General features: G+C 45.9%; 1 long non-coding RNA gene and 1 other non-coding gene across 2 annotated transcripts in view; one reads left to right on the forward strand and one right to left on the reverse strand.

Annotated features, from left to right (window-relative positions):
* LOC142046333 (uncharacterized) overlaps nt 1–13,315 on the reverse strand; it is a 277,336-nt gene that overhangs the window by 137,640 nt on the left and 126,381 nt on the right. The gene's annotated exons all lie outside the window — the stretch shown is intronic.
* On the forward strand, nt 8,572–8,643 carry TRNAC-GCA (transfer RNA cysteine (anticodon GCA)). The gene has a single exon. It is a non-coding gene; the product is annotated as a tRNA-Cys (tRNA).

Consider the following 13,315-nt stretch of genomic DNA (forward strand, 5'->3'; position numbering starts at 1 on the left):
TAAAACCGATTTTAGCAAATTCGATATTATCCTGTAGTGTAGATGTGGCCCCAGAGTGGGATGCAGGGGAGGGAGATGGGAGTGATGTGTTAAAAAGGTACTTTCATTTGTTGAACTGTCCCACCGCAAGGTGGGAAAGTGAGTCAAAGGGCACTGCACAACGCACTGTCAGGTTAAGTTTTGCTTAAGGTTGAGTGCTTTTGAATGTGATTGTGGTGTTTTCCACAAATGAATTCTTGGTTCCCTTTTCCTTGTACTAAAAGGAATTTTATACACAGAATCAGTTCTTGTGAGAGAGGAAGTACTATTTGCCAGATTACTGGCTGGGGGCTCAAGCCAGTTCTGTTTTGTTAGGAGGAACCCCTAGACACTGAAACCAGCCTTTGTTGTTGCCAACTGCCCCTGGCAGAAGGGTGACATTAGTAAAAGTTTTATTCCTTTCTCATTCACTAGTTTGTTGTCTAACAAACTCCAAAGTGTATGCCACCTGCTGCTGTTACACGGTGTGCTAACTGCCTGGGCTCCCTCTGCTGACTGACCCACATGAAAGTTCTTGGCTTTGCTTACCTAAAGAGCCTGTGTTGGGCAGCAGATGGATAGCTGAGGGGACAGATGTCCTATACAGTGGTTCTCAATCTTTTTTTCATTTGCAGACTCCTTTGGAAACGTATGTATATTTACGTCTGAATACATAGTGGAATTCTATTTATTCAGTTTTCAGTCTAAGTCTTTCACAAGCCCCTTAGACGTTGTCTGCAGACCCCTAGGGGGTCTGAGGATCACAGGTTGAGAACTTCTGCTATACAAGACTGATGGTGGGGTTTGTGGGTTATCTCCAAGAACTGAGGTTGCAAAAGCACCCAATTATATCCATCTATTAGTGTCTTTCAATGGTGGTTTGTCTTCTGCAGTAAGATGGTATTACAGTGCTATAACATCAGGGCTAGCTGAAGGAATGACACAAGGCCATGTTGTATAAAAACCCACCACACTTTAATGCTGCCAGAGTGCTCATCATGCAGCACTTAGAGCTGGCACCTGGTGGCATGACCTACCACAGGAATCCTGGGTTTCAATTGCCATTTCCCCCAGCCTCTCTCTTTAGAACCACATCCACCTACACCTCAGATCCCAGCCACAAGAGGAGGGAAAACATATGTATTTAGTTAGACTGCAATGTCTCTGAAACCCTTACTCCCCCTTTTATGTCCCCGTATGCATCCCAGCCTCCTTCTCTTCCATACTCTCCTGTCTCCTGGGCCTTTTCCAGGCATCCAACTCATACACTCCATTCATCCTGGGACCCCCTTTCTTTTCTCCCCTGCCCTTATTCCATGACTCACTAAAGATTCAGCCTCCTCCCACCAATGGGGTAGCAAGGCCACTGAGAGCCCTGCTGCAAGAATAGGTTAGGAGTCCCCTTCTCGATTCCAACATCTACAATTTTGCTTACCTTTATCACCTTGAAAAATCAGAACATAGCCTGCATATTGCATTTGCATACTGATGGATAAAATGGCTATCTTCACACAGAAAAGTTCTATATACACATTTACAGACCATTTAACTAAAACCTTTGGCTTCTAGATTTTTGGTCAACAAACAGATCAGTGGGTATTGATGTACCAACTCTTCTTGTTTGTCCATTTTCCTAAGGGCATTCTGTGTCATAAAATTAATTATTTAAAATATTTTAAAATTCTGCAAATTTTATTTGTCAAATGTGGTGCCTCCACCATGGTATTGGGGAGCACAGGCTGCTGGCTGCACAGAGGTGGGAGATCATTGTGCAGCTGCCCCCTATGAGACACAGACTCAGCGGTGAGACTGCACCCATCCCTGAAACAGTGCAAGGATGGGGTCTGCCCCAGAAACACCCCAGGGCCCACTCCCTCCATGCCAGGTACACAAGGTGGGCAGGCAGACTCAGCAAGACAGGATCCAAACGTGGAGGGGGTTAGTGTGGGGAGATTCAGGTGTGGGTTCTGTGTGGGGCAATCTAGGTGTGGGCTGTTCAGTGCAGGATCCAGGTACAGGAGGAGATCTGGTTGAACAGGGGCGCTGTTGGGGGAGGAGGATTCTGGGTGCAACAGTAATAGGACTCTGCAGGAGGTCCAGGTGAAGGTGTTTGGGACTCAGCAGAGGGGAGGGTGTCTGGGCAGGGAGGGATAGAGATTGGTTGAGGGGATCTGGATGTGGGGGGTTCCAGAGGCTTGGGGAGTGGGGCAGGGATCCAAGTGCAGCTGGTTGTGGCTCAGTGGGGTGAGACTCTGGGTGTGAGTGGCTCATTGGTGTGGCCCAGGTGCAGGAGGAGTGGGGCTCATTGGGAGAAAGGGTTCTGAGTGTGGAGGATGAGACTCAGTGGGAGGGTTTGGGTATGAGGGGGTTTGGATGCACGGGGGTTGGGGAGCAGCTCCCTGTACAGGGATCCCTACCCCTGCAGCTGAGAAGCGATGGGTGCAGAAAGTGGAGGAGGGGTTTGCAGAGCTTCCTGCAGCTGTGGAAGAAATCTGGGGGTGGGTCTGATGCAGTCCTGGATGCTGTGCATGGGAAAAGGAAGTCCTCCCTAGCCCAGCCAGGCCTAGCACCTGAGTCCAGCGCAAGGGTAGAGGCCACCAGCCAGGTCTTCCCCAGTCCTGCCTCCTCCCCCACAGTGATTTACCTTTCTGCCAGCTGCCCTGGGCATCCGAATGATACAGCTGGGGAGAGTCACTCTTGTGGCTTCCATTTGTTTCCACATCAGAAAGTCATATTTCTGCAGCGAAGCAAAGAAATCTGTGGGGGACATAAATTCTGCACGTGCACAGTGGCGCAGGATTCCTCCAGGAGTAATTGAAAGAACTGCTAGTCTTGATAACCTTATTACTTGCTTCATTCACAGTTTCATAATAAGAGTCGCATGGGAATGGTCCCTCAGGTTGGCAAGGGCTGTGTTTTACAATAAAATGTTTCTGATTTGAACTTAGTTTCTGAACTAAATTTTGACTTCTCAGTGTGATTTTTCTCTTTAAAAAACCCTCAGTCTGAACTTCAGTGAAATCGGTCATTAAGATATCCTGGGTTGCTGCAGAGGTACTAATATTTTTATTCTGAGCAGTCTGCTTCTTCTTGAGCACCATCAAGTTTAAATATCTTGGGGCTCTCGGGATTAAAAACATTTCAACATAGTCACTGCCAAATTTTTCCATGACTTTGTCTCTGGTAGCTGAAGATGTTTGGGGCATATCTGCTGTTGTGATAGCATTAAGAAAACCATCAGTTTTTGGCAGTTTTGCAATTTGCTTGTTAGTCTCCTTTGAGTTTCTTGCACATAGCAGCTCCACTCTGTTGTTTAGACATTTTTAAACGGTGCGTAAATTTCTAGCAGTACAAACAAATACAGCATTTATATGTCAATTCATAAACTAAGTAGCAAAGCAAATCCAAAACACACATGTAATTAGTCAAAAAGCCCAAGTGCTTGAGTCACCATTGTCTTAATCCAGTTTCAAGTTGATGCAATTCTACTGGAATTCAATGAATGGGATTAGACTGCTGTAAAAAGGGAGTAATGCAATGGGGAGTCAAGCCCCAAATCTTTATATTTGAACCCACAGTTTTGCCCATGGAAAAACTTGTAATTTGATCACAAACAAGATTTGCTTTGCCTTCACCAGTCATGTGACTGGGCACCAAATACAAACACATGTCACAAATATATAGCCCACTCTTGAATATGTGGTCTCTGGCACAGAAAATACAAGGATCCATATGGCAGTGCAATTAAAAAACAAAACAAAAAAACTATTAAAACAAATATCTCCTCAGCACTATTTAAAGATCATGATACAGAGTCCTTTTTACTTTACTATATAAGTCAGGGCCTTATGGTATGCCTACTTCCATATCATAGAAGTTACCTGACCTAGATCAAAAGCTACTTCATAAACTCTGTTTAACTGACTGATCAGACCAGGTCAACAATGGTTTTCCATCGCAAAATGTTGCATAAGAGCTAGAGTGCACTCGTGAATCTAGCCTACTTAGGAGAAACACTTTCTAACAGAGTAAAAGAGATTCATTCTGACCAGCTGCCCTCTGCAAGCCTCCCCCAGCTCCCTCCACCAGGTCCAGGGACCCACTCCCCATCAACCCTCCCTACCCACTGCATCCTTCCCTGGCCTCCTCAGCCTCCACCTCCTGGGGCTAGAGACCCCCTCAACTCTTCCCCTAGAGCCACTTAGCTCAACCACAACAGGACTTAGGCACTCCCGCCAGCCCCCCACACTTTGCTTCTCTACCTCATCCCAGCCCACACCCTTTACCTGGTCCCCCAGCAATCTCTTCACCTTCCAGTCCGCCCCATTTCTGGATGAGCTCCTCACTGTTGAAGCAGCAGCCCCAGTGTGAGTCCAAGGTGGCATCCAGGACAGTGGCTTGGGGCTGCCTGGGTAGGCGGGCCCATGGGAACTTGGTGCAAAGCAGCCGGTGCAGGTTGGGCACCAACATGTAGCCATGCAGATTGCTGTGCTTGTGGCCAAAGCCTGGCAGTGCCGCCAGGAGCAGCCCCAAGCCACTCAGTGCCTCGGTGGTGGCTGTGATCTTACCCATGCCAGGGAGATAGTGGTTACCCTGCAGCCCGGCAGGGGAACACGTTCTGATCCTGGCTGGCTATAGGTAGACGGTGGTGTAACTACAATGGTAGAGCAGCCTCTGCTGGTTGAGCCCCCATAGCCTCATGGGCCATGGACCTAGAGTTACTACCTGGCCAGTATTTGACCAGACTGGGTGGGTTTTTTTGTTGTTGTTTTTTTAATGGATTTGCTATTTGCCAGGAAATTAATTTAATCTGCTGGGGGTTTTTTTATGTGGATTTAAAGCTTGTTGTATAATTAAAGTTGTTTTTGCAAAGTATTGTGGCTTCATTGGGAAGGATTTCCTCTTTGAAGAGTCTGCTGTAAGGGCTTTACTGAACCACTGTCAACAGAGCACTGGATGCCTACTTGGTGAGTAAAGTGACAATTCCACCATGAGCTCTGCATCTGTGGGCCTATATGCTTGGATGGAGCCAAGTGGAATCTTTGGAGTTGTATAATGTCACAGACCTGTACAGGCCTTATTGCAGGATAAAGGCCTAGGAGAAATCTGACATTCTGAAATCATAGTTCCACAATCATGTGGAAGTGCTAATGAAAAATATGTTATGATCTCCTTATAAGAAACTGTGGTTACCAATCACATCATTTTATAAGGAACTTCTTATTGTTGAGGAAGTGGTGGTTGAGACGGTACAACAAAGAGAGTAAGTGTTCTTGTTCTACAGCAACGGTAGAATTTTCTGATATAAATTACTAGCCATGTTACTAATGCAAACAAGGCCTTGAATAGTAGGCAGTTGAAAAAGAAGTACTTAGTTCTGGAAATGTCCAAGGCAAAACAAACTCTTCAATTCTGCCTTCAATTTAAAATATAGAATCTTAATGCATTAGTGTATAACTGCATTTCTAGATTCTCATTTGAAACATCCTCTGTTATAAACCAACTAGTTTGAAGGGTTTCATCCACTCGTTGGATCCTAAAATCAGGTCATTCTGATTACTGTTCTGTTTTTCTCCCTTCTCTTCAAATTCAAAATTACTTTCAATAGCTGGAGAAGGAAGGCAATACTTTGTGTAGTCTGAAAGCCATTGGGAATCTTGGCCTCTAGTTGGTGTAGGGCATAGGTCTGTGGGTGTCTACCAGACTGGAAGGAGGTGCGTGAGTTGTGGTGGTTGCAGGTGTCTTTTTGTTTGTGTTTTTTTTTGTATTTGATTTGCTAACATGAGCTCTTCTGCTATATTTATTGTTAATTCTTGACTGTGTGGATCCTCCTAGTGGTCCCAAAAATTAAATGAAAGATGACAGATGGTAAGCTCTCTACAGCAGCACTGTAAATCCCTGTGTGCACAACATGGCACAACATAAATGGGGACCATGATTTGCAGAGGCCCACCCTAAAAGTCAACAGTTGCCACACGCTGGCCTCAGTGATACCACAGTTCATTTTCTGGCCTAAAGAGGGGCAGGGGAGCATACTGTAGTATCTAAAGGGTCTAATCAAATTCTGGATAAACTTTGTGTATATTGTCTGTAGTCTGAGAAGTGCAATGTAAAGAAATATATAAACATCCATCTCCAATCTGATACTGAACTTGATTCTCCTTCCCCTGGCACCAGGAAGGATGATCTCATGTTAAGGCACCGGACTGTGACTGTGACTTGGAAGATCTCCGTTCAAATCAAGACCCAAAGAGTTCTCTGTGGCCTTGGACAAATCACTTAATCTTTCTCCCTCGGTTCCCCATCTGTAAAATGGGGTTAATGTTTCCTTTAACCTGTCTACTTTGATTGCATGCTCTTCAGAGCGGCAGCCGTTGTTTAAGTATTTGTATGGCATTCAGTGCAATGGCCCCTAGTCTTGGTTGGGACCTTAGGCATCAGTAGAGTACAAATAATGTAAATCAGGAATAACTCCAGGAAGCTGCAGTGCTATCAACTAGGTGTGAGAATAACTGAGTCTACTGTCCTTAAAGTATTACAGAATAGAATGTTAAGTAGCTACAATGTAAGGAGAGTGCACAGTCCTGGCTCTCTTACTCTTTTGAGATGTTGTAAACAGAGGGAAAATGCAAAGGGAAACTAAAATGACACAGAGATTAGAAGGAAACATTTTAAATGTATTTTTGCTTTTTTCCTACATCTTTTCCTTCCTTCCACTAGCTCTACATTCAGCTATTTATTTTTTGTAAACATGGCACAGCTAAGCTAATGGATTTCACCTACTTGTGCTTCCTCCTTTTTAAAGTTGCAGCCTTCCTAGTTTCCTAGGACAGAGCATCAGCACTTGTTAATAAGGGGAGAGGACCAAATTCTAATTAGTCACAATTACCTATGTGCCACTTATTTGAAAAAAAGAGGAGAGAAACTGATATAAACCCACACAGATGGCTATGTAGGAACTGCACTGCTATTGGTTGGGAAAACTTAAGTGATCAAAATATGCTATTTTCAGTGATGCAGTTCATAACTGCCCCTTGCAGCATTTGTCCTCTGTCTTCAGGAAGGGCTGTATTTCTAACTTTTTCCTGCCACTGCCTCCCCTTCCTCCCCAAAGACCACTACCTGGGCAGCAATCTGGAGACACTACTCCAGTGCGTAACTTCAGACATGCTATCGGGTTTTGTTGTCCTTGACTCACTGGCTGCATCAGCTCATCATTTTCAAGTAGTCTACCTCTCTTGCAATATAACACATGAAGTAGCAACTGGGGTAATCCTAGTGTAGCCATGGCTCATGTGTCTCTACCACCATATCATCTAAACCAGCTCAGAGAAAGTCCATGGGATACTGTGGTTAAAAACCCTGACAGCTAGTCCACGCTAGCACTTCTACCATATTGTCTCCTTGGTTCCTCTAGAAAACTATCACATGGTTTCTCATTGCTTAAATTCATGGATGTTCATGGAGTTCTGTTGAAATGCACTACCAATGGCATCTTCTTCTTGATGTTCTTTTCAAGACCAAAAACTTTTGATGCTCAACAGGTATACACTTTACTGATAAGCCTGAATTTCATTAAACCTAAAATGGGGGAGAGTTCTCAATTACCTTTCTTTAAAGGTTAAAAAAAAATGTGTCTTGATCATTCTCATTTAATGGCGTTAAGGATGTGCGAAAGAGCAAAAAAATGAGCTTACCTTACAAATTGACTTATTTAATGGAAGGTTTGTATAACTTCTAGGGATAGTGATCATCTGAATGTGTAAAGTATTTGGTGAGCCCTCTGAGAAAGAGTCCGATCTTGCAATATTTTGCAAGGTACCTATATTTCATTTCTTCTGAAAGTATATTGGCACTATAGTTAACTGGTCTGCAGGTTTTCTGTGTTTAAAAATAAAACAAAGAAGTTGATTTGTTCAGTTCATGTTGCCAAAAAACCAACAGTTAATAACTAAAATTGTTCCTTTTATGGTTTAATAGCACAGCATTTATGTTCCCTTTGAAGACAATGGGCAGTTGAGGATACATAGTACTGCTGCCCCTTTGGCCCAAGCAATCAGCTACTCCTCAGGGCCTTACTGGGTTTTTTCCATTATGAAAAATCAATGAGAGTCACATTCTTGTTTATTTATAAAAATGTACCTAGTCCTGTTTCTCTGAACCCAGCAGAAACAAACAGGCAGTTTCCTTACTCAGAAATTCCCCACATCTGCCACACTGGTGAGCTTTATGCCCAGGACACTCTGTCCTTTTGCTTCTTCTCAGGATCACACTCACAGCCTCTCCTTGCAACTTTTTGCCACTAATGCATGTGTGCTGCACAGTCACTATACTAGCACCTGCTTTTACCCTCAGCCCACACAGCTTAGCTCTGAGCTACCATGTGCCTTGTAGCATTCTGGGGGAATGTCCACACTGCAGCTAGGAACAAGCCTCCCAGCTGGGGTAGACAGACTTATGCTAGCAATCTAAAAATAACTGTGTGGGTACTGTGGCACTGGCAGCAGCTCGGGTTAGCCACCTGAACTCACATCGAGGGGCTAGTAGGTAGATGGGAGCATAGCTCAGTGGTAGAGCATTTGACTGCAGTTTAAATGGTCCCTGGTCCAAATCCAGTTGCTCCCTTTAGAGCTGTATTAATGAAAATACAGTTTTGGGGTTCTAAGCCCTGCTATCCCAAATTTCTTCTCTAGGCTGTGAGTCTTGCTTCCAGCTGAAGTGTAGACATAGAGTCAGTTACAAAAAGAGTCTCAGGCCTGGTCTACACTACGCATTTATACTGATTTTAGCAAAGTTAAACCGATTTAATGCTGCACCCATCCACACAACGTGGCCCTTTATATCGATATAAAGGGCTCTTTAAACCGGTTTCTGTACTCCTCCCTGACGAGAGGAGTAGTGCTGAAATTGGTATTACCATATCAGATTAGGGTTAGTGTGGCCGCAAATCGACGATATTGGCCTCCGGGCGGTATTCCACAGTGCACCACTGTGACCGCTCCAGACAGCAATCTGAACTCGGATGCACTGGCCAGGTAGACAGGAAAAGCCCCGCGAACTTTTGAATTTCATTTCCTGTTTGGCCAGCGTGGAGAACTCACCAGCACAGGTGACCAAGCAGAGCTCATCAGCACAGATAACAATGCAGTCTCCTGAGAATCGAAAAAGAGCTCCAGCATGGACCGCACGGGAGGTACTGGATCTGATCGCTATATGGGGACAGAGAGATAATTCAGGAATTTAATTAAGGGGACAGAGATGCACCCTTCTACTGGTCTGTTGCCTGTTGCTTAAAGAATCCTTCCTTGCAGGTAGCCCAAGCAGCGGGGGAGGGAGGTAGATGGGGTAGAAAGGCGTGAGCTTTTTTCGTGTTTAGACTAGCCAGGAATCATCCCATGCTACCAGCCAGCGGTGGCGCGGGCTAAGGGGGAGGATTAGCAGTGATCTCCATGATACCAGCCACGCGGTGGGGGGAGGGGTATAAACGATCATCCAGAAGAATGTGGATGGGGTGGGTTGTCTGCTGCTGCATGTTAACAGAGGAAAGAAGCAGACTGACGAGATTTGCTTGGTATTTGTGGGAAAGGAGGGCACTGTGTATATGGAAGGTGCCAGAAGCCAGAAGACAATGACTTTACCAGGATGCATGCAAAGCTGAATCTGCTGCCGGACCTGCGTCCTGTGAGATCTCTAACACCAGAGCCGCAGGCAACTAAATATTAAGTATGCAAATGTGACCTTGTAGTGGAAATCACATGTGCTATGTAAGTGTGAATAGTATTGTTACTGTGAAGAGTATAACATTGTCCTGTAATACCTTCTCTCCCTTTTTTCCTCCCTCATGCAAGCTGGAAAATTTCAAACCTTCCCTACTGCATCCGATAGGCTATCTCAGATAAGGCAGAAAGAAAAAAAAGACGCGAGATGAAAATTGTTCTCGGAAATCATGGAAGTAACCCGCAATGAAAGGAGCTCATCTAAATGAGTGAGGACGTCGAGGTATCAATTATTACAGGAAAGTATGGCCAGTGAACGGTAGGGACAGGGGGATGCTCGAAGATGAGGGAGATGCAGCAGGGGAGATCAGAGGTGTAGGCGAGGGCAGAATGCGGTGGCAGATTGCAATGCTGGAGCTGCTGCGTGATCAACTGAGATCCTCTACGACGTTCTAGGTGGAGCTTCATGGACAGCAGCAGGGTCACAGATGTGCCGCTGCAGTCCCTGTTGTAAACCACCCTCACCCACTCACCATGTTCACAGAAGTCAAGAATGCGTGGGAGGAAGGTTCGTGCACCCCTCACTAATCCACCCCTGTGGACAGAGCGCAACCAAAAGGCTGTCATACTTTGGAAAGTAATTTTTATGGCCTTTTCCTTCGCTTCCCTCCTTATCCTTCTCCAAACCCAATCCACACCCGGGATACCTGTCAGTTCTCTCCCTCTTTTTTATATGATTTTTAATTAAAGAAATACATGATTTTTAACTATAGTGACTTTATTTACTTTAAGCAAGCTGTTCTAATCGAAGGGGGAGGGTGGTCTGTCAGGGAATGAGAATCGAATCAATGGGGGGTTCGATCAAGGGGAAACAAAACACAACAGTTCACACCGTACCCTGGCCCATGATGAAACTCATTTTTCAACTTCTCTAATGTGCCACCACTTTGTGGTTGTGCTGCTCTGCTAACGCCCTGGGTCTGGCTGCAGGTAATCAGCCGCTCAAGGTGAGTTTGCCTCAGCGTTCCACCCCCGCATAAAGGTCTCCCCCTTTAACTTCTCACAAGAGATTGGTGGAGCACACAGCAACAGCAATAACAATGGGGCATTGTTGGCTGAGGGTTCTATGAGCGAGTCCAGTAATAGTGCGTAGCATGCCTATTTAAACCAGCCAAATGCATGGTCTACTCACATTCTGCACTTGGCTCAGCCTGTAGTTGAACAGCTCCTGACTACTGTCCAGGCTTGCCTGTGTAATGGTTCATGGAGGCCATGGCATCAGAAGGGCGCTAGGCTGGTCCCCCAGGAAAACTACAGGCGTTTCAACATCCCCAACTGTTATTTTTACCTGGTCTGGAAACGTTATTCCCATTGCATGCAAGCGGTTAACAGAGTAGTGTCATGAAGACTGCGAGCGTCATTGAACCTTCCTGGCCATCCCCACTTGTGATGTTGGTGAAATCTCCTTAGTTGATTCCACCCAGTGCATTGTACGCCATGAAAATACCCTTGCCGGTTATCGTACTGGGTGCCTGTGCTACCGGTTAGCCAAGATAGGGATATTGGGTTCCATCTAATAGCCCCCCACAGTTAGGGAATCCCATTGCAGCAAAACCATCCACTATGACCTGTCATGTTTCCCAGAGTACACCTTACCGGTAGCAGCAGCAGCCACAGTAGATTTTCCCACTCCAAATTTGATTCCCGACTAGGACCGTGGCTGTCTGGCGTTGCAAAGCTTCCAGAAGGGCTACTGCCACGCGCTCTCAACTGTGAGGGCTGCTCTCATCTTGGTATTATCATGCTGTTCAGGGCAGGGGAAGAGTCACAAAGTTCATGAAAGTGCCCCTTAAGCATGCATAAAGTTTCGCAGCCACCTGCGATCATTCCCAAACCTGCAAAACTATGCGGTTCCACCCAGTCTGTGCTTGTTTCGCGGCCAAAATCAGCGTTCAACTGGCTAGAAACCCGCCCATTACCAGCAGGATTTCCCAAAGTGCAGGGGCTCCAGTTTTGAGCAGAATTCTGTGTCCATGTCCTCATCCACTCTCGTCTCCACTCTCGGCAGTAGCCACTCCACCTCGCCTGGCTTGCAGGTCCTGGTTCTAGCATAGACTGCACGAGAATGTGTGAGGTGTTTACAACATCCACGATTGCAGTCTTGATCTGAGCAGGATCCTGCTTGCTGTGGCGTATGGCGTTTTGCACAGATTCACCTAGGAAAAAAGACGCGAAATGGTTGTCCTGCTGCTTTCACAGAGGGAGGGGTGAGGCTGTAACCCAGAACCACCCATAGACAATGTTTTTTGCCCCATCAGGCACTTGGATCTCCAACCCAGAATTTCAAGGGTGGGGGCCCCATATAGCGATCTAGAGATCCAGGTACCTCCGTGCGGTCACATGCCTGGAGCTTTTTTCGATTCTCAGCGAGACTGCTTGTTATCTAGTGGCCTGTGAGCTCTGCTTAGGGTCCACCTGTGCTGCTGAGGTTCTCCACGCTGGCAAACAGGAAATGAAATTGCAAAAGTTCGCGGGCTTTCGCGGCTCTACCTGGCACAGTGCATCCGAGTTCAGCTTGCTGTCATGGAGCGGTCACCAAGTGAGTGCGACTGTGGTAATACCGCCCGGAGCCAATGATGCGTCGATTTGCGCCACACTAACCTAATCTGATATCGTAATACCAATTTCAGCACTACTCCTCTCGTCAGGGAGGAAGTACAGAAACCGGTTTAAGAGCCCGTCTATATCGATATAAGGGCCACGTTGTGTCGGCATGGTGCAGCATTAAATCGTTTACCTTTGCTAAATCAGTTATAAATGCGATAGTGTAGACCAGCGCCATGAAGGATCTTTTTGAACTGATTCTATGTCTACACTTCAGCTCAGACAGCAGACTCACGCCAGAGAAGAAGTGGGCTGATGCAGCTTAAACCCCAAAACTGTATTTTCACATTTAATACAGCTCTAAAGGGAGCAACTGGATTGCGACCAGGGACCATTTAAACTGCATGTCAAATGCTCTACCACTGCAGCTATGCTCCCACTCTACCTACCATAGCCCCTCGAGGTGAGTTCAGGTGCTAACCCGAGCGTGCTCCAAAGGTTTTTGCCGACATACCCACACAGTTATTCTTAGGAATTGCTAGCATAGTCTGTCTACCCAGCGGGAGGCTTGTTCCTAGCGCAGTGTGGACATTCCCCCAGAAATGCTACAAGCACATTGGTGACTCCGACTAAGCTTTGTGTGGGTGAGGGTAAAAGCAGGGTTGCTCGTGTTATATGCCTGGTGCAGCACACATCAATTAGTGCAAAACAGTGCAATGGAAGGCTGTAGAATTGTGATCCTGAGAAGACAGCAAAGGACAGAGTGACTCCTGGGCATGAAGCTCACCAGTGTGCAGAATGTGGGGAATTTCTGCAGTAAGGACTGCGCTGTTTGTTTCTGCTGGGTTCAGAGAAGACAGCAGGACTATTACATTTTTAAAATAACAAGAATGTGACTCTCATTGCATTTCCTTCATGTAAGTGTGAAAAAAACCAGTAAGGCCCTGAGGAGTAGCTGATTGCTTGCATTTCTCTGG

Source organism: Chelonoidis abingdonii, chromosome 2 (genome assembly GCF_003597395.2).
Source record: "Chelonoidis abingdonii isolate Lonesome George chromosome 2, CheloAbing_2.0, whole genome shotgun sequence".
NCBI classification, from domain to species: Eukaryota; Metazoa; Chordata; order Testudines; family Testudinidae; genus Chelonoidis; species Chelonoidis abingdonii.